Genomic DNA, 22,932 nt, shown 5'->3' with positions numbered 1-22,932 from the left:
GACGTACATCACATCACAGAAATACAACCAGATGTAAAATAAAAATAAAAATAAATTACATCTCCTTTTAGGAGGCACGCAAGCCTCTCAAAATATCAAATAAGATGCATGCAAGCATCTGAAAAATTACATGACATTGCAGATCACATTGCAGGTCATTACATTTGATACCAAAAGGGTTTGAATCCTATGATCATCACCATATGCAACAATTATAATTTTCAGATCTGAAAACTAACTGATTATATCATGACATAGGTTGTTGATCATGCTAATCATGATTCTAATCTTTGTAAATCCATTAACAATGCAATTAGAATCATCATTTTATCACATAAAAATCAGCATGCAAAAATCAGCACCCCTAAAAAATCTGCATGCAGAAATTTTCAGCATGCATGATCATTCAATTTTCAGATCTAATAAGCCTTTAGATAATTAATTCTTACCTTAATCTACGAAGCCTAGGCTCTGATACCACTGTTCGTAAACCCCGATCATGCCGCTGAAATTTAAAAAAAATTCAGAATGCAGCGGAAGAGGCATGCGCGGGATCAACCGTTCATCGCATGAACGCTGTTTCTAGACCGTTCGTAGATAAGATAAGGATTAATACTTTTAAAACCTTTAGAAGATCAGATCTTCACCTTGTGCGGGTAGATGATCACCGCAAACTGATGATCGTGGTTTTAGGATGAAGGTTCGTTTGAAGCCGTTCAAACGTCCGGCCTCTACAGGTATCCACACGAAGCAGAGGACCGATCAAAGCTTTCTTGTCTTCCCGGGGTGCTAGCTCCCTTGCAAAGACTTCTTTTGATGGCTGATCTCCTCTCTATCAATCAACCCTTGATTGTACTTGAGAGGAGGAAGAAGAAGGATGAAGAAGAGGAAGAAGATCCAAGCCCCTGCAGCCTTCTTTCTATCTCCCTGCGTTGGATGGAGGAAGAGAGGGGAAGGAGGCCGCCACCCTTTCTTTTGCCTTCTCTCTTGCTTGCGGCTGAAACAAGGGAGGATGAGGGATGGCCACGGCTTGGAGGAGGAAGAGAGGGGTTCACTCTTGGGGGCCGGCCCTAGTCCTCCTTTTAAAGGGAGTGGAGCTCCTAACATTTAGGAGCTCCATGACAACTTGCCTTTCTCTTCTCCCTTCTCCACATGAAAAAGGGAGGGGCATATTCCCCTCCTCATGGTTAACCCTAATCCACATTAAGTAGGGTTTGAAATGCCCTAATGTGGTCAAGCCCTAATCCAATTAGGCTTAGCCCAAGGGTGAACCAATTAGGATCCAATCTAGGTAAGTCCTAATCCAATTAGAACTTAAATCAATTTTGACTCAATTGAACTCTTCAATCCTAATCCAATTAGGAGTCTTATTGATTCATTAGATTAATAATTAATTGTGACTTAAGAAACCCTAATCCAAATTAGGACATATTTAATTTTAGTCCTAATCCAATTAGGACTTTATTTGAATCCGAAGTCCTAATCCGATTAGGACTCTAGGAATCCTACTCCAAGTAGGAATCCAATTTTGATTCAAAACTCCTAATCTCATTAGGATTGCAGGAATCCTATTCCAAGTAGGAATCCCAGTCCTACTCCAACTAGGATTCCCAGTCCTAATCCAATTAGGACTCTAGGAATCCTACCCGAAGTAGGACTCTTGTTTTAAGTCCAATTAATTAATTTCCTTTGTTCCTTCTTCAACTTCTTATCAATCAAATTGATTACTTGTGATTCATAATCACTTTTCAACCATCGGATCGGTCAATACTTCTAGTGTGTGTGACCCCATAGGTTCTACTCTGACTGGTAGTGAGATATATTATGATCTCTATCACAATATCATTGAAAACTCCTTTCAATGGGTTGGAACGATTCCAACTCAACTCATTAGGGTTTATCGATCATCAAGATAATCCCTATGAGTCCCACCATCCACCAGTGACACCTAGCAGCATGTAGTGGCTACCCAGTAGAATAGAAAGATGAACCTCTAGGTGCAGTTAACGTGTGATACAGTCCTACTATCGTGGATCCCTACAGGACGGAGGTCATGGACAACTCGTCAAACCCCATCGTCTGTCATATGTCAAGATTTATTTGACTTGAGTTCGATAGTGGAAAACTCTTTTTCCACTTTATATTACTGCCCTGGCCAAGGTCTTAGAACTCAGTCTAACAAATCACATAGGATCACTCCTCTTCTATCAAGGTCGATAGATTCCTTATAGGTGCATACCCTACTCCTACAGTGAACTTACTGCAGCCAATCTACACTGCATGGACCCATATGGCTAGAGACCATGTATGTGTGCAGTCAAACTACAATAACCTCACTGTGAGTAGCCGAAGCACCGCAGGTCAAAGGACCAGTCACACTACTGCAACATCAAGCAAGTCACTGACGAGTGGATAGACATCCAAGTGACTTCTTGTCTTGGTCACGCTCAGTACCCTTGTTCTCTAACAAGCACCTGCACTATCACTTCAGTGTCCCTACACTGTGGACTCAAGTCTCATCCATCCATAAGGAAAGTGATCTGTGCACTGATCGGATCGATCACCGTCCTCGTGATGATCCATTGATCAGAAGCATTTAGAAATTAATCACCAATGATACATGGCTTAAATTCTCAACTCTTGAGAATATGCATCATCATCTTATTAATTTCTTGGACGATTCATAGACACATAAATAATATGAATGAAAAGATGCCTTTTATTTATTCAATAATAAATAGTCAAGTACAAAATTATGTCCCTAGAATTAATAATGTGTCAGCCAGATTGGCTTCTAGGGCATACATCTAACAGGAGGGGCGCACGCCCCTCCTTGTTAGCCAAAAGAAGAGATAAAGATGAGTTCCTAAAAAATAGGAACTCATCCTTATCTCTTAACTAATTAAAAGGGAGCATGGAATTTCAGCCAAAAGGATGTTTTTCTCCTCATTCCAGCCATGAGCACCCTCCTCCATCTTCCTCCTTTGAGCCATAATCAAGAGAAGAAAAAGAAAAGCTTGGGACGCCCTCTTCCTTTTTCATCTTGGTTCCAAAAAGGAAGAAAAAGAGAAAGACTGCGGGTCTTGTTTTCTTCTTCCTAAATCCATCCTTCTTCTTCTTCCTCTCAAGCCAATCAAAGGTTGATTCAAAGGAGAGGACTTCAGCCATCCATAGCCATCTCTGCAAGGGAGCTAGCACCCCGGTGAGATCCAAAGGCTTCGATCGAGTCAGTACTTCGTGTGGATACCTGTAGAGGCCGGACGCGTGTGCGGCTTCCACTGAGCCTTGATCAAATACCACGTAAATCAGATTTGCGGAGACCATCTACCCGCACAAGGTGAAGATCTGATCTTCTTAATGATTTTAAAATAGTTTAAAATAATTTAATTCTAATCTATCTATAAACGAAAGTTTTTAAAACACGTTCATGCGATGAACGGATCCCGCATATGTTTTTCCGCTGCAATCTGAAAATTATTTTGAAATTTTCATGGCATATGTGGGATCCTAACAGTGGTATCAGAGCCATGGTTATGTAGATTAAGATTAGAATTAAATTTTTCAAGGCATTTTAGATCTGAAATTTAAGGGATTATGCTTGCTGAAAATTAAGTATGCAGAATTTTCAGCTTGCTGTTTTTTCTGCATACTAATTAATGGATGCTTAGATTAATGATTCTAATGCATTAATAATATGATTACAAATGTTTAGAGTCAAATCTAGCATGATCAGCAAGTCATGAGATGGAATAATCAATTAAATTACAGATCTGAAAATAATTTTTTATGCATGTGATGCGTATGGTGTGATCATGGATGGACCCTTTAAATGTGCTGAAATGTTCTGCGATGTTCTGTGATGCATGTAATTTTAATTTTCAGATGCCTGCGTGCATCTTAAATTTATGTATTAGAGACCTGCGTGTCTCAATGAAAAGGGTTGTAATTTTATTTTTATTTTTATTTAATTTTTAAAGCAATCTGGGATGTAATCTGTGATGTGTGTTGCACGTCGATGGTTGATCGATATGTACATCAGCAAGCTCAACATGCGCGGATCAAGATCAAGGGTTGATTGAAGATGGATCAAGGAGTTGATCACAATTGGACCTAGAGGATCAAGATCGAGTCAAGAGTTGAAGACGATCAAACCAATTGACGTGCATGTGCTTGTAAAATGACCCCATCCTGGATCCATGATCATCACCATTTAATTTTATTTTTGATAAATGCTTGGATGTTTAATGCTTATGATTATGCGGGTAGACTTATATTTGCATGAGATGTGAATACGCGATCGAGTGAGACCTAAATCGAAACCTCCCTAATCAGTCGAGGGTGAACCAACATGAGTTAGTCATATTAGATTAATTGATCTAATTGGTGTCTAGGCAAGCCTATAAGGTGGTTACTTAATTAGGACCTTACTCTCTGAGTAAGGGGAGCCTCCCACCTGCTTACCTGGCCAATTGTTCGATTACCTCTTATGAAGAACTCAAGTTGCAAACACTAAGACTTGATTATGCAATATTAAGTCCATAGGTCTTCCACCGTAGTAGAGCTGCTAAGGTCTTTCCGGCGTTGATTTGTCTCGGCTGGACACAGTGGGCAAGTTGCATCGGGGGACTGGACCTCTCTATTAGACATGAGATGTTGTGGGGTAAAGGTGGGGTTGGGCACCAATAACTGTTAGGTGAGGACCCAATGACGACTTTATTTCTGCGGTTATATGGTGGGTCTGACTTAACTAAGTAATGGGGCCAATAACTGTTAGGTGAGGTCTTCATGACTTAGAGACCAAGTACCACTGCAATTTGCTTGAGAAGCATTGTACAAGAGTTGTACACTCATCCATTTATATGTCACCAATAACTGTTAGGTGAGGCGGCATGTAAATCGGTGAGACCGCAGTACCCACTAAAAATCCTAGTCGCGTAGGGTTTTCGTTTCTCCATCAGGGGAGTATGAGGGATTCGAGAAAATAGTGGGAGCATATTTGTTTTAAAAGTCCCTAGAACAAATTAAGTTCAAGTACAAAGTCTAACTAGAATCTTTACTCTCTACAGATCACAATGTCAGCTTCAAATCCTTTGACCCGAATCCTTGAGACCAACAGACTGGCCGGAACCAACTATAAAGACTGGCTTAGGAACCTGAAAATTGTTCTGAATTGTGAGAAAATAGGGTATGTGCTCGGGAATGATATCCCTAGGCTACCAGCACGTCCTACTGATGATCAGCGTGAGACGCATCAGAAGTGGACTGATGACGACATTAGGGTCAAGTGCTACATCATGGCATCCATGACTAACGAACTTCAATGCCAGCATGAGAACATAAAGACTGCTAGGGAAATACTGGCTCATCTGCAAGAGTTGTATGGTGAGCAGAGCCGCACTGCACGCTTTGAAGTGTCCAAGAGGCTCTTCAAGGCAAAGATGCGTGAGGGGCAGTCTGTCCACGATCACTGTTTGACTATGATCAAGGACCTCGAGGAGCTTGAGAAGCTCGGTATGTCCATGCATAAGGAACTGCAGATAGATCTAATCCTGCAATCCCTTCCTGATTCATTTGGTCAGTTTATAGTAAACTACCATATGAATAAAATTGAATGCACTAAGACCGAATTGTTGAATATGTTGGTAACTACTGAAGGGGCCTTGAAAGGTTCAAGGGGCTCTGTTCTGGCTGCTGAACTGACTTCTGGTTCCAAGAGAAAGTCTATTTGGAAGAAAAAGAAGCCTGCTAAGAAGCAAAAGAAAGACAAGAAGCCTAAGAAGGAAGTTCACAAGAAAAGGGCTAATGACAAGGGAAAATGTTTCCACTGCAACGTCAACGGCCACTGAAAAAGGAACTGCCCTTCATACCTCGAGAGCCTGAAGAACAAAAAGGCAGACACACCTTCTGAAGGTATGTTAGATTTGCTCGTAATTGAAACTAATCTTACGGTTTCTTCTACTTCTAGTTGGGTTATAGATTCTGATTCTAGTGCTTATTTGTGCACTACTATGCAGGGTCTAAAGGAAAGTAGGAGGCTGGCGGAAGGTGCAGTGACCCTTCGGGTTGGCAACGGGGCAAGAGTTGCTGCTGTGGCTGTAGGCACCTACCCTCTGCAATTACCGTCTGGATTTAGTTTATTGCTCAAAGACTGTTATTATGTCCCTGCTGCTAGCAGGAATTTGATTTCTGTTTCATGTTTAGCACAGGATGGTCATGTTTTGTTATTTAACAAAGACTGCTGTTCTATTTATTTCAGAAATAAATTAGTTGCACGTGGTTTCATGATTGACAGTCTTTATCACTTGCATATTGATGTATCTGTGAATGTGTCTGAGCAAGTAGTGGATGCCATAGGATCTAAAAGATCGAGAGATGAGATAAACCAGAAGTATTTGTGGCACCTCAGGCTTGGCCATATTGGAGAGGACAGAATGAACAAATTGGAGAAAGATGGGCTTCTCGGCCCATTGACTTCTGAGTCATATCCAGTTTGTGAGTCCTGTCTTCAAAAAAAAATAGCTAGATTACCTTTTGTAGGACATGGGGAGAGGACCACTGAAATACTTACCCTGGTTCATACTGATGTATGTGGCCCATTTGATGTGTCAGCCAGGGGTCGTTATTCATACTTCATTACCTTTACCGATGACTATTCATGATATGGGTATGTGTATCTTATGAGAAACAAATCTGAGTCTTTTGAAAAGTTCAAAGAGTTCAGAAATGAAGTAGAAAAACAGACGGGAAAAATCCTTAAGGTTCTTCGATCAGATCGAGGAGGAGAATACCTTAGTGGGGAATTCCGGGACTATCTCAAGGAGAATGGCATAGTCTCACAATGGACACCTCCAAGTACACCTCAACTCAACGGGGTGTCAGAAAGGAGGAATCGGACTCTATTGGATATGGTCCGATCCATGATGAGCTTCACAGATCTGCCTATGTTTCTTTGGGGAGATGCCTTATTATCCGCGATTTATTTATTGAATAGAGTTTCCTCTAAATCCGTTCCTACCACACCGTATGAGATATGGCATGGTAAGAAGCCGAGTCTTGGTTATCTCAATATTTGGGGATGTCCGGCCCATGTCAAAAGAATGCAGGCGGACAAGTTAGAGCCTAGGACCATAAGTGCTCGTTTCATAGGATATCCTAAAGAGTCATTAGGATACAATTTTTACGTCTCAGAGGATCACAATGTGTTTGTGAGCCGACATGCCGTCTTCTTGGAAAAACAGTTTATCCTTGATAGAGGCAGTGGGAGGAAAATTGAGCTTGAAGAGAGAGTCTCTGAAAAGCAACGAGTTATGGATCCTATAGAACCTATTCATATAGAGCCAGCACACGTTGTACCTCCTCCACCTCGTAGATCTAGTAGGGTCTCCCATCCTCCCAATAGATACTTAGGTATACTAGTAGAGGATACTGAGGAAATGTTCCTCATGGGAGATAGGGAACATGTACAGGATCCCAATACCTACAACGAGGCGATATCAGATATCGATTCCGAGAAATGGTTGGAAGCCATGAAGTCAGAGATAGACTCCATGTATTCGAATCAAGTCTGGACCTTAGTAGATCCACCAGAAGGTATAGTACCTATTGGATGCAAATGGATCTATAAAAGGAAGATAGGTTCGGATGGGAAGGTAAAGACCTATAAGGCAAGGCTAGTGGCGAAAGGGTATAGTCAGCGCGAAGGCATTGACTATCAGGAGACTTTTTCATCTGTAGCCATGCTAAAATCCATTCGAACATTGCTTGCCATCGCAGCGTTTTATGATTATGAAATATGGCAGATGGATGTGAAAACTGCTTTCCTGAATGGATATCTTGATGAAGATATCTATATGGAGCAGCCTTTGGGTTTCACTTCCAGTGATGGAGATCACAAGGTCTGCAAGCTGCAAAGGTCCATTTATGGACTAAAGCAAGCATCTCGGAGTTGGAATACTCGTTTCAATGATGCGATCAAATCGTTTGATTTCATCAAGAATGAAGAGGAACCGTGGGTTTACAAGAAGGTTAGTGGGAGTGCTGTCGTGTTTCTCGTACTGTACGTGGATGACATCCTCTTGATTGGGAATGATATTCCCATGCTAACCTCGGTCAAGGTCTGGTTGTCAAAAGAGTTCTCCATGAAAGACCTTGGGGAAGCATCCTACATTTTGGGGATAAAGGTCTATAGGGATAGATCTAAAAGGATGCTTGGCCTATCACAGAAGATGTACATAGAGGAGGTACTGAAGAGGTTCAGTATGGAAAACTCCAAGAGAGGTCTATTACCCCTAAGACATGGGATTCATCTCTCCGAAAAGATGTGCCCCAACACATCTGAAGAGATTCAACGCATGAGCAGGATTCCTTATGCTTCTGCAATAGGAAGCCTCATGTATGCCATGCTGTGTACACGACCTGATATAGCCCTTGCTGTGAGTGTCACTTGCAGATATCAGTCGAATCCAGGTGAAGAGCACTGGACAGCTGTGAAGAACATTCTTAAGTACTTGAGAAGAACTAAAGATTTGTTCTTGGTTTTTGGAGGATCATCAGAGTTAAAGGTAGAAGGATACACAAATTCAGATTTTATGACTGATATTGATGATAGAAAGTCTACATCTGGATATGTGTTCTTGTGCAATGATGGTACGGTAAATTGGAAGAGTTCCAAATAACCGATCATTGCTGATTCTACCATGGAAGCTAAGTATATCGCCGCCTCTGAAGCTGCAAAGGAAGCCTTCTAGTTCAACAAATTTATTGCAGAGCTAGATGAATGCCATCGGATGCCATCACACTCTACTGCAATAATAATGGCGCCATAGCTCTTGCTAAGGAGCCAAGGTCTCATCAGAAGTCCAAGCACATAGAGCGGCGCTTTCACCTCATACGCAAATACCTCGAGAAGAAATATGTCGAGGTGCAGAGAGTAGACTCCGCGGACAACGTGGCAGACCCGCTCACTAAGCAGTTAAATCAGCAGAAGACAGAAGCCCACCTTGAGAAGATGGGACTTAGATATATGTCTGATTGGCTTTAGTGCAAGTGGAAGATTGTTAGATGTATGCCCTAGAAGCCAATCTGGCGGACACATTATTAATTCTAGGACATAAATTTGTACTTGACTTTATTATTATTGAATAATAAATGGGCATCTTTTTCATTCATATTGTTTATGTGTCTATGAATCGTCCAAGGAATTAATAAGATGATGATACATATTCTCAAGAGTTGAGAATTTGAGCCATGTATCATTGGTGATTAATTTCTAAATGCTCTTGATCAATGGATCATCACGAGGACGGTGATCGATCCGCTCAGTGCACAGATCACTTTTCTTCTAGATGGACGAGACTCGAGTCCACAGTGTAGGGACACTGAAGTGATAGTGCAGGTGCTTGTTAGAGAACAAGGGTACTGAGCGTGACCAAGACAAGAAGTTACTTGGATGTCTATCCACTCGTCAGTGACTTGCTTGATGTTGCAGTAGTATAACTGGTCCTTTGACCTGCGGTGCTTTGGCTACTCACAGTGAGGTTATTGTAGTTTGACTACACGTATACATGGTCTCTAACCATATGGGTCCTTGTAGTGTAGATTGGCTGCAGTAAGTTCACTGTAGGAGTAGGGTATGCACTTACATGGAATCTATCGACCTTGATAGAAGAGGAGTGATCCTATGTGATTTGTTAGACTGAGTTCTAAGACCTTGGCCAGGGCAGAAATATAAAGTGGAGAAAGAGTTTTTCACTATCGAACTTGTTGCCCAGTAGATACAACCCAAGAGGGGGGGTGAATTGGGTCTTTTAAAACTTTTAGACTACTTCTAAAACTTTTCAATTAATTATACTGAGTTGTATAGATGCACAGTGAAATTTAAACTTAGCAACAGTTTGATGTATAGAATGTGACTTGATTGAATATGCTTGCAACTAAAGGATGCGCGGATAAGAGTTAAGCAAGCAATTTATCTAAGTAAGTAAGTGAGTAAGTTAGACAATGACAAGAGGCATTACAAACACAACAAACATATAGTGGTTCGGTGCACCCCAGCACCTACATCCACTCCCCAAGACCTCTTGGAAATTTCACTATAATCCTACAGATTACAGCCGGTTGTTTTACAAGCTCACAACCCAACTTGTTGTTTTGCGAGATAACAACGAACTCGGTCGGTTTTCACAGGCTCACCGACTAGAACCAACCGATTGTTTTCCCGGGTTCACAATCAAACCCAGTTGGTTTTCCCACAGGCTCACCAACTACAACCTTACAACGATTGTTTTCCGGGTTCACAATCAACCCAGTTGGTTTTCCCAAAGGCTCACCAACCACAACCTAACACCGTTGGTTTTCCCTTTGGCTCACCAACAAACCTTAACCCCTTGATTCAATCCCTTGATTGAATCAAGTTACAAGATATTAAAACAAAGGTTAAAACAAATCAAAGCTTCTTAAACAAGCAAATGTAACAATATAAACAAATAGAGTAAAGAGAAGCCCTCAAACGAGTTTTGAAGATGAAGGAGCTCGGCTTCTTCTTTACTTGACCCTCTTCTGATTTGGCACGAAGTAGAGGATCACCGAGGCAGCACACGGATGGAGAGGAAGCTTTGGGATTCACTTGGATGCTCTTCTTTTCTCTATTTCGCTTTGGATGGCCCTTTTGTGCTTATGGAGGATTTCCCTTGTGTTGCCCAGAGATGGTCACCCAAGAGGGGGGTGAATTGGGTGTTTTAAAACTTTTTAGCTAATTTAAAAATAAAACACACAAATATATGAACTAAAGCAAAGATAAAGCGATAAGAAGAGACAATCACAAACACACGGTTTTATAGTGGTTCGGAGCCTTCACCGCTCCTACATCCACTCTCCAAAGCGCCTTTAGGAATTTCCACTATAATCCAAGATTACAGTACGGTAGTTTTGCGAGTTCACTACCCAACTCGTTGTTTTACACCGGGCTCACAAAAAACCCAAAACCTCCAATTTCTCTTAGGCTTGGGACGCCCTTTCCCTTGTTCCAAGTCTCTTGACTGGAACAAGCACCACAATAAAAGAGTGTACAAAAGGATGTAAAAGCTCTAGAAAGCAAATATAGCACTTATGAACAATGAAACCCGGAAGAATCTTTTTGCCGTTGGAAGCATGGGAGATGTTGATTCTTCCGATGTGGGACGCGTAGGGTTGGGTGTGAGCTTTGAATCCCGAGCACACGAGAGTGGTTGAGCTTGAAATCGCTTGGGAGACTTGAAAGCACTTGATTTCCTTTCTTGAATGCACTCACTCCCTTGAGCTTTTCTTTCTAACTTCTCTCTTGAATGATTTTGCTTTTGGTTGGTGAAGAGTTGTTGAGAAGCACTTAAGAGCTCCCTTTTATAGCCCAAAAAGCAAATATAGCCGTTAGAGATAAAGTAGAGAAGATTTGAAATTCAAATCAGACCTGAAAAGCTGTCAGTCGCGTCCCAGGCGCTCCGGGGACGTCTCCGCTACAGCGAGAGACGTCTCGCCTATAGGAATTTACTTTTTACTTTATCTGGGGTCGACTCGGCACTTTACGGGGACGTCTCGGCGTGTTAGCGCTTTTTGAGTGGGGACGACTCCGCTGCTTTGGGGACGACTCCGCTTCTTTATCTCCGAAAATCATGTCCTCTGGAATTCCCTGAGAGAGTCGACTCCGCTCTTTCAGGGGACGTCTCCGCTTGTCTGCACTTTATGCGTGGGGATTCTCAGGGTCGACTCCGCTTCCTTATCACCGAAAAAACCATTCTCTGGAAAACCCTGAGAGAGCCGTCTCCGCCATCTTGGGGACGACTCGGGAAGTCTCCTTTTTGCTTGCGGGGACGACTCCGCGTACAGCGGGGACGTCTCGCGCATATCCCTTGAAAAGCGTCTTTCTGCCGCCACTGAGAGAGTCGACTCCGCTACTGAGAGAGTCGACTCCGCTAACGCGGGGACGACTCGACAGGAGCCGGGGACGTCTCCAAGTGTGCCAGTTCTTCCTGTTTGTGCCAGAGACGTCTCTGAAACTATCAGGAGACGTCTCGGCTGTCCCTGAACTTTTTCTTTAGCTCAAAATATTCTTCAATAAATTCATAAAAATTATGGGAACTTGCCTAGACATTTCTTAACAATATTCTAAATAAAACACATGAATTTCTCAATTGAATTGTTAAGATATAATGGAATTTTACTCTAGTGTTTTGTATTCATCAAAATCCATTAGGGGGTTAACAATCTCCCCCTTTTTGATGATGACAAAACACTGAGTATATGCAAAATTTGAAATTTAAACATATACACAGTATTGATCAGATATACAAGTATAATGTTTTGATTTGAACTAGATACAATGTGCATCACTCAAAATATTCAATTTTCAGTTCTTTCCTTGTGCATAAGATTGATCTTTATAGTTCTTAAATGATTTTATCATATGAACTGAATTTGAATCAAGTTAGAATAAAATATTGATGCTGAAGATAATTGAAAGCTAGATTCTTTTTGACTCCCCCTTTCTTTTCCAGAAGGGCAATTATCTTAAAATCAATATTCTTCAATTTTATCTTTTCTAAATCAACTTTGGAGTATGATTAAAAAAATTTGCATTCCATATTCAATATCCATGTCTACTCCCCCTTTCAATATACAAATATCTACTCCCCCTTTTTGTCATCAACATGAAGGGGACAAATTATCCTTTTTAGTAAAATTCAGCATATTCAAGGTGTGCTCTGTTTTATGTGCATTGTTTCTTTGTATCAAATTTGAATACTCAAGGTATGTGGTAGGATTTTTATGGCATATCACACAATCACATACACAATCACAGAAACACATACACAGAATTGGCAATGTACACAAGGTTTTCAAAAGAAATTGTATTCATTCATATGTCATTGTAGAGCTTTGAAGTCAGTACATAGTCAAAAGAAGAAATCATTACAAGTATTGATTTCTAATACAAAAGTGTTTCAAAATGGCCTAGGATTTACAAAAAGAAGATCCTACAGGATATCCATCATCGGCGTCGTTGCTCATGGGGCCTACCAGTTGTACTTTGTGCATAAGCCTTACAGGCTGCATCTATGAAACCATTGATAGAATCCATGAGGGTCTTAAAGTGATCTCCCTGTGACTTGTAGAAACCTGCCACAAGTGCTTCAAACTCTAAGGTTGCCATCTCAATTCTGCCTCTAAGTTGGGCAACTAAGGTGCCCACATTGCCATCTGGCTTTGTCAACTCTTTGAGGCTCTTGGAAATGGCCTTCAAGCTGTCCTTGAGCTCTAATGATCTGCAGGTTTGGGTGGCACCCACCTCAACTATTTGTTGCTCTTGGGCTTCAATTTGAGCCTTAATTTCCTGCAGCTCTTGTCTGATGGGGGCCAGCTCTGCAGACATCATGGATCTCATCTCCTCCCTCATCTGCTGACAAATAACAGATGCTAAGGTGTGCATCTGCTCCTCTGATAGGAAGGAGGGCCCACTGACTGGAGGAGGTGGTGGCATGGATGTGGAAGGTCCAGCTGAGCTGGAGGGAATATCAGGGATGTCCATGTTGCTAGGTGGAGGAGAGTGATGGTCAGACTCATGATGTGGGATCTCAGCCTCTATGGTTTGTGCTTTTCTTTTTGGAACCTTGACCCAAGACCCATCTATCTTGTGAAATTCCATTCTTCTCATTGAGCCCTCATTGTAATAGTCGGTGTTTCTTAAGGGCTTTGCAGGTTCATTTGATGGAATGGAAACCTTGAAGTGTTTGAAGATTAAGGTAAAGATCATGCCATAGGGTATACTAAATCTAGAATACCTATGACATAGGGCAATATAATTTAGCATGAGTCTAGGAAGGTTTAGAGGGATCCCTAGTAGGATGTGATGCATTATAACTAAGTCTCGCTCCGAAACAAAATCGAAGCGACCGGTTTTAGGAAATAGGACCCGGTTGACAATGCTTAAAAGGAGTCTCATCTCTGCATTTAGGTCCTGGGAGTTGACAACATCAAGAGGGCCGCAGTCCTCTCTTCCTAAAATTAAGTTTAGAGCTACTTCCCTTTGGGGATGTGAGGTTGGAGCCTCGCCGTCCCTAGGGATTTGCAAAACAGTGGATAAGATGTCCTCATTAATTTCTACTAATGTCCCTCGGACATGTGCGGTGAACCCTAAGTCCCCTAAAGCCATATCACTAAACATTTCTCTAACAAGGCCGGGGTAGGTCGAGCTATTGAGGGTGCAAAGATGCTCCCACCCTTGGGCTCGGAGTCTCTCTCTAATAGAGAACCCCTCATGATCTAAAAATGCAAAATCTATGTACCTACCGGTTGTGACTGTGCGATTTGCACAGGAAATCGTTGTGGTTGGCGGAGCAACCGGAGGAGAAGGTGCGGAGGGTTCTTCCCGCCGTTCCTCACCGTCGCCCGCTACTCTAGGTCGCTTCCCACGGGTCGTCCTAGCTTTCTTTGGTGCCATGGATGCTAGGGTTTGTGATTTAGGGCAAATGGAGGCTAGGGTTTGTGATTTAGGGCAAATGGAGGCTAGGATTTGAGGTGGAGAGCAAATGGAGGCTAGGGCTTTCCGTTTTGGTCGGAAATGAGGGAGAAAGCTCGAGTCGGCTCGAGCGATTTCAACCTATTTAAAAAGGCCTCATTCGGTCCCCGAGACGTCTCCGCGACTAAGGTGAGACGTCTCCGCTTGGGGGGACGTCTCTGCGATTTGCCAGAGACGTCTCCGGCACTGAAAAATTTCAGACTGTATTCTATCTTCTCCTTTTTTTTTTGTTTAATCACCCCAATCAATATGATCTCTTTTGATAAACTTAGAGTGAATTTGTTTGTGATCCTCCCCCTCAATGATACATCCTATAATAATTTGATAATGATTTTTGAGTTATTAATATTGAAATAAGGAACGTTTGACCAAATTTCGAATACCTATGAAATAGGCTCTGAAAATATCTCCATGAAGAGTCCAAGGGAGGGTAACCATCCTCCGGAAAGTCAACCAGTTCGTCATTTAGTTTAGATGAATTCATGCTTTCACTTATGTTTGCCTTGAGGTGGATTACTAGTTCGAGTAGCAAAGCAATGCAATACAAGTTCAATTCATTTGCTAGGATCATACAAGCTCAAAGCATTCCTTAAGAAATTGAATCTGTCTTTACAAAGGGGCTTTGTAAAGATATCAGCTAATTGATTTTCACTACATACATATTCAATCATCACATCATTTTTCAGCACATGATCCCTAATAAAATGATGCCTAATCTCTATATGCTTTGACTTAGAGTGTTGGACAGGATTTTTTGTTAAGTTGATTGCACTTGTATTATCACACTTAATTGGTATATTGTCCATTTTAATACCGAAGTCTTCAAGTTGTTGCTTAATCCAAAGAACTTGGGCACAACAGCTTCCAGCTGCAATGTACTCAGCCTCAGCTGTGGACAAGGCAACTGAATTTTGTTTCTTGCTAAACCAAGAAACCAAATTGGCACCCAAGAATTGACAAGTGCCACTTGTGCTTTTTCTGTCGAGTTTGCACCCAGCAAAATCAGCATCAGAATAAGCAGTTAAATTTATATCAGATTGTTTAGAATACCATAAGCCTACATTAGATGTCCCTACTAGATATCTAAAAATTCTTTTAACAGCTTGCAAGTGTGACTCCTTAGGACATACTTGGTATCTAGCACACATACAAACACTGAATAATATATCTGGTCTACTAGCAGTAAGGTAAAGTAGAGAGCCTATCATACCTCTGTACAATTTGCAGTCTATACTTTTACCTTTTTCATCTTTGTCAAGCTTGCAACTTGAGCCCATGGGTGTGCTGATTTCCTTTGCATCCTTCATCTTGAATTTTTCCAGTATTTCCTTGATGTATTTGGACTGACAGATGAAGATGCCTTCCTCTGATTGTTTTATTTGTAGCCCAAGGAAGAAGTTGAGCTCACCCATCATGCTCATTTCAAATTCTCCCTGCATAAGCTTGGCAAACTCTTGACAGAGACTATCATTAGTAGCACCAAAAATTATATCATCCACATAAATTTGTACAAGCAATAAGTCATTTCCTTTTCTTTTAATAAAGAGGGTTTTGTCTACATTTCCTCTCTTAAATTTGTTCTCAATTAGGAAATTACTTAATCTTTCATACCATGCCCTAGGAGCTTGCTTAAGTCCATACAATGCTTTATGCAATTTATACACATAATCTGGATGTAAGTGATTTTCGAAACCTGGAGGTTGTCCCACATAAACTTCCTCCATTATATAGCCATTTAAGAATGCACTTTTTACATCCATTTGATAGAGTTTAAAATCCATGAAGCATGCATATGCTAAAAGCAGTCTAATAGCCTCTAACCTAGCAACAGGAGCAAAAATTTCATCAAAATCTATTCCTTCCTCCTGATTATATCCTTTGGCCACTAGCCTAGCTTTGTTTCTTATTACTATCCCATCTTCATCTAGTTTATTTCTATATACCCATTTGGTGCCTATAATTGAAACATTAGGGGGTCTTTTCATTAGAGTCCAAACTTCATTTCTTTCGAATTGGTTTAATTCCTCTTGCATAGCATTCATCCAATTATCATCTTTTTCAGCTTCTTCTAGTGATTTAGGCTCTATTTGTGAAACGAAAGCAAGATAATTACTAGTGTTTCTTAAAGAGGATCTAGTTCTTATACCTTGTGAAGGATCACCAAGGATTAGATCCTTTGGATGACCATGTGCATACCTCCATTCTTTAGGAAGATCTTGATTTCTTGATGGAGGTTGATCTTCTTCATCTTGCTGATTTGTATCCTCTTTGATCTCATCCTCATGTTGTTTGTCTTGTATGGAGAATTCCTTGATCCCGTCTTCAAGTATACCTGCATCACCATCTTCTTCTTTTCTAGAAGAATCTCCATTAGTTTCATCAAAAACAACATGAATGGATTCTTCAACAACGAGAGTTCTCTTGTTGAAGACCCTGTATGCTCTACTAGATGAGGAATAACCTAAGAAGATCCCCTCATCTGATTTAGCACTAAATTTACTGAGATTGTCCTTTCCATTGTTCAAAATAAAGCATCGACAACCGAAAACATGAAAATAACTTATATTTGGTTTCTTACCTTTCATCAATTCATACGGTGTTTTCTTTAAGATGGATCTAACTAAAGCACGATTTAAAATATAACATGAGGTATTTATTGCTTCAGCCCAAAAATACTTTGGTAGATCCGATTCGCACAACATGGTACGAGCCATATCTGCTAGTGTGCGATTCTTCCTTTCTACCACCCCATTTTGTTGGGGTGTCCTAGGTGCCGAGAAGTTGTGATTGATACCATTTTCTTCACAAAATTTTTCAAAATACTGATTTTCAAACTCGATACCATGATCACTCCTAATTGCTTTTAGTTTAAGATTGAGTTCATTCGAAACTCTATTATGAAACTTAATAAAAGCGGAAAAGGACTCATCTTTATGTGCAAGAAATGAAACCCATGAAAAACGTGAAAAATCATCAACAATTACAAGACCAAATTTCTTACCCCCTATACTAGCAGTTCTAGTGGGTCCAAACAAATCCATGTGAATTAGTTCTAAGGGTTTTGATGTTGAAACTATGTTCTTAGACTTAAAGGAACTTCTTGTTTGTTTCCCTAATTGACATGCAGCACAGATTTTATTCTTTTCAAAGTCTATTTTTGGTAGCCCTTTGACTAGATCCTTTGTAATTAATTTAGAGATTAAATCCATGCTAGCATGCCCTAACCTACGATGCCATAACCAACTAGTCTCATTGACTTTGGGATTCATGGCTACAAGACATTGACCATCCTTCATGGTGAGATCATCAAGATCTACCATGTAAACATTTCCATGCCTATGTCCTGTGAGTATGATCTCATTATCAATTGGACTACTAATTATGCATAGTGACGATTCAAATGACACTTTAAAGCCCTTGTCACAAAATTGACTTATACTTAATAAATTATGTTTTAGTCCATTAACTAACAATACATTATCAATAAATGAGGAGGGTGATTTGGAGATTTTACCAATACCAATGATTCGGCCTTTAGCATTGTCTCCAAATATGACTGCTCCTCCTTCTTTTGATTCCAAGGTGACGAAGAGACTCTTGTCACCGGTCATATGCCTTGAGCAACCGCTATCAAGATACCACATTCTCTTTTTATTTCCGGCTGCAAGGCATATCTGCAAAATGATCATGTGAAGCTCTCAGGTACCCAAGTTTTCTTGGGTCCTTCGTGGTTAGTGTGGTTGGTTCCCTTAGGCACCCATACTTTAGTTATGTTTTTGGCTTTCACAAATGTACTCTTGTTAGTTTGGATTTTTCTTTCAATACAAGAGTAGGCTTTATGTCCATTCTTTCCACAATGAAAGCATGTAGGTTTTTCAGTTTTTACATCTTTTGCTTTTACAAAGAAATTCTTTAGATACTTTTGTTGTTTATTAGTTTTATATCCTAATCCGGCTTTATTGAAAACAGCTCTTTGATTTGAAAGAATGAGATTTAATTTTTCAGAGCTTTGTGTGAATTTTTCAACAATTGGTTTGTACTTATGTACCTCATTCTTAAGATTCAAATTTTCTTTAACTAGTTCTTCCTTATCTTTTCTAAGAGATTCAATGTTTTGTGCAAGTGAGGTATTATTATCGAGTAGGGGTTTTACTTTCAGATTTAATTCCTTAATTAGTGTTTTTGCCTTTTCATTTTCAATGCTAAGTTTTGAATTTTTGATTTCTAGGTTAGTAGTGTTAATATTTTTAACGCTCTCCTTTTCAATTAATAGGTTTTCGATATTTTCCTTCAGTTTTTGATTGGAGGCTTTTAATTCTTTATTCTTTGCTCCTAACATACTACAATCACCCATAAGTTCTTGAAAAGCTTCATACAATTCTTCTAAAGTAAAATTTATGGTTGGGTTTTGACATACCTCGTTATCTTCGAACGCCATGAAGCATAGATTGGCGGTCTCTTCCTTCTCTTCCTCGGAGGATGATGTGTCACTATCATCCCATGTTGCCTTCAATGCCTTCTTCTTCTTCTTTCCAAAATACTTCTTTTGTTGAGGGCATTCGGAACGAATATGTCCCGGTCTCTTGCAATCATAGCATACAATTGGGTCTCTTTCTTTTTCTTTTTCTTTTTCCCAATCATTTCTCCCTCCAAATTTCTTTCTTGGGAAGGGTTTCTTTCTTCTCATGAACTTTTTAAACTTCCTTACTATCAAACCCAAGTCCTCATCTTGACTTTCTTCTTCACTCTCACAGCTCTCTTCTTCACATACACTTGAGGTAGCCTTGAGTGCGATTGTCCTTTTCTTTGGCAACTCTTCTTCATGCTGCTTCATCGTGAGCTCATGCGTCATCAATGAGCCCAAAAGTTGTTCTAGCCCCAAGGTGTTAAGATCTTTAGCTTCTATGATCGCCGTGACTTTTGCTTCCCAAGCTTTTGGCAAAGACCTGAGAATTTTACTCACAAGTTTCGGGTTAGTATAAGATTTACCCAAACTCTTTAGACCATTAATTATATCAGTAAAGCGTGTAAACATGCATGTGATGGTTTCATTGGGTTCCATCTTAAACAACTCATATTTGTGAACTAGAATGTTCACTTTGGACTCTTTAACTTGATTTGTACCCTCGTGGGTAACTTCAAGTCTATCCCATATTTTCTTAGCGGAAGTACATGTGGAGACTCTATTGAACTCATTTGCATCTAAAGAACAAAATAATGAGTTCATGGCTCTAGAATTGAGTTGAGCCATCCTATCATCATTCTCATCCCAATCCTCTTCAGGTTTGGGAACTCGAATGCCATTGACCACGTGTGATGGTTCCTGTGGTCCCTTGACTATGACCCTCCACAAGGCATAGTCTTGTGCTTGAATGAAGATTTTCATTCTAGTCTTCCAATAGGTATAATTTGTCCCATTGAAGAGTGGAGGTCTATTGGTTGCTTGCCCCTCGGCAGGAACATTGTTAAAGGGTGTTCCCATCTAGATCTTTGGTTAAGACGGTTAGGTCTTTCAAGAAATACACAGAGCACCTGCTCTGATACCACTTGTTGCCCAGAGATGGTCACCCAAGAGGGGGGTGAATTGGGTGTTTTAAAACTTTTTAGCTAATTTAAAAATAAAACACACAAATATATGAACTAAAGCAAAGATAAAGCGATAAGAAGAGACAACCACAAACACACGGTTTTATAGTGGTTCGGAGCCTTCACCGCTCCTACATCCACTCCCCAAAGCGCCTTTGGGAATTTTCACTATAATCCAAGATTACAGTACGGTAGTTTTGCGAGTTCACTACCCAACTCGTTGTTTTACACCGGGCTCACAACAAACCCAAAACCCCCAATTTCTCTTAGGCTTGGGACGCCCTTTCCCTTGTTCCAAGTCCCTTGACTGGAACAAGCACCACAATAAAAGAGTGTACAAAAGGATGTAAAAGCTCTAGAAAGCAAATATAGCACTTATGAACAATGAAACCTGGAAGAATCTTTTTGCCGTTGGAAGCGTGGGAGATGTTGATTCTTCCGATGTGGGACGCGTAGGGTTGGGTGTGAGCTTTGAATCCCGAGCACACGAGAGTGGTTGAGCTTGAAATCGCTTGGGAGACTTGAAAGCACTTGATTTCCTTTCTTGAATGCACTCACTCCCTTGAGCTTTTCTTTCTAACTTCTCTCTTGAATGATTTTGCTTTTGGTTGGTGAAGAGTTGTTGAGAAGCACTTAAGAGCTCCCTTTTATAGCCCAAAAAGCAAATATAGCCGTTAGAGATAAAGTAGAGAAGATTTGAAATTCAAATCAGACCTGAAAAGCTGTCAGTCGCGTCCCAGGCGCTCCGGGGACGTCTCCGCTACAGCGAGAGACGTCTCGCCTATAGGATTTTACTTTTTACTTTATCTGGGGTCGACTCGGCACTTTACGGGGACATCTCGGCGTGTTAGCGCTTTTTGAGTGGGGACGACTCCGCTGCTTTGGGGACGACTCCGCTTCTTTATCTCCGAAAATCATGTCCTCTGGAATTCCCTGAGAGAGTCGACTCCGCTCTTTCAGGGCACGTCTCCGCTTGTCTGCACTTTATGCGTGGGGACGACTCTGCTTTCTCAGGGTCGACTCCGCTTTCTTATCACCGAAAAAACCATTCTCTGGAAAACCCTGAGAGAGCCGTCTCCGCCATCTTGGGGACGACTCGGGAAGTCTCCTTTTTGCTTGCGGGGACGACTCCGCGTACAGCAGGGACGTCTCGCGCATATCCCTTGAAAAGCGTCTTTCTGCCGCCACTGAGAGAGTCGACTCCGCTACTGAGAGAGTCGACTCCGCTAACGCGGGGACGACTCGACAGGAGCCGGGGACGTCTCCAAGTGTGCCAGTTCTTCCTGTTTGTGCCAGAGACGTCTCTGAAACTATCAGGAGACGTCTCGGCTGTCCCTGAACTTTTTCTTTAGCTCAAAATATTCTTCAATAAATTCATAAAAATTATGGGAACTTGCCTAGACATTTCTTAACAATATTCTAAATAAAACACATGAATTTCTCAATTGAATTGTTAAGATATAATGGAATTTTACTCTAGTGTTTTGTATTCATCAAAATCCATTAGGGGGTTAACACCTTGTAATCTCTTTGAGATCTCTTCTCTAAATGTTCTCTCCCACTTCCATCCCCTCTATCCTAGCTCTCCTCTTGATTTTATAGCTTTAGATGTCGTGGAAATAGAAATCTAGCCGTTAGAGACAAAAATAGAGCCGTTGTGCACAGTCTGCAACTCCTGACAAAGTTTCCGTTGGGATCGGAGTCGACTCGCGCGATCTGGAGTCGACTCGCCTGTTGCAGGAGTCAGCTCGTGCTTTTCTGGAGACGAATCGGCCACTGTTCCAAATTTGAATTAATGTGCATGCCTTGTCCTAGAGTCGACTCGGACCAAACTGGAGTCGACTCGCCAATAGCTGGAGACGACTCGGGCACTTGGGGGTCGGCTCATTCTCAGGAATCCAGAGGACATATTTTCTGATTTTCTTCTTCGAGTCGACTCGGATTCTCTTGGAGTCGACTCGGCTCTCAGAGCCCGAAAACTGATCCTCTGTATTTTGGGGTCGCGCTGCCTTGGAGTCGACTCGCCTCTCAGAGACGAAAATACCGTCTTTTGTCTTTGGGGTTGCGCTGCTTCGGAGTCGACTCGGACTTTGCGGGAGTCGACTCGGCTCTCAGTGTCTGACATTGGCTCTCTGACTTTTTGCCTTGTATTTCTCTGAGAGTCGACTCTCGCTTCCTTTGGAGTCGACCTGCCAACCATTGGAGTCGACTCGAGTTCTTCGGGAGTCGACTCGGCTCTCAGGTCCAAAATATCTTCTCTGTGTTTCTGCCTTGTTACTCCCTGGAGTCGACTCGTACTATCCAGGAGTCGACTCGAGGACTATTCTTTTGAATTTTCCTTTGAATTTGCTCTTCCAACTTGAGTCCTTTGAACTTGAAACTTGGGCCAATGAAGTGTAACTTTCTTCCAACTTTTCTTGAGAACTTTGTAGTCCTTCTTGTGTTCTTCCAACTCGCTATGTTCCTTGCAAAATAAATATCTTTCTCCTTGCAACACAAACATTAGTATTTATACTTCAAGGTTTTTGTGATCATCAAAATCAATCTTTAAATCAATCTTTGGGTCATCAGTCTCCCCCTTTTTGATGATGACAAAACTTGGAGTATATGCAATATAAAATATATTGTGTTCTAGAAGTAGTGCATAGCTAAGTTGCATGAAGTAGAAAACATATATATTTAAAACATACTTCATGATAATGCTTTAGATTTAATCAGCTTAACATAATCAACATATCTAAATTTAAGCTGGTTTGTATTCAATTCAAAACATAAAGCATTATGAACATATATTTAGA

This window comes from Phoenix dactylifera, chromosome 6 (genome assembly GCF_051530095.1).
Source record: "Phoenix dactylifera cultivar Ajwa chromosome 6, Ajwa_hap1_PhDact_Kaust_v1.1, whole genome shotgun sequence".
In the NCBI taxonomy this organism is placed as follows: domain Eukaryota; kingdom Viridiplantae; phylum Streptophyta; class Magnoliopsida; order Arecales; family Arecaceae; genus Phoenix; species Phoenix dactylifera.
The sequence above is the reverse complement of the archived record's forward strand: the minus strand, read 5'-3'. Positions refer to the sequence as shown.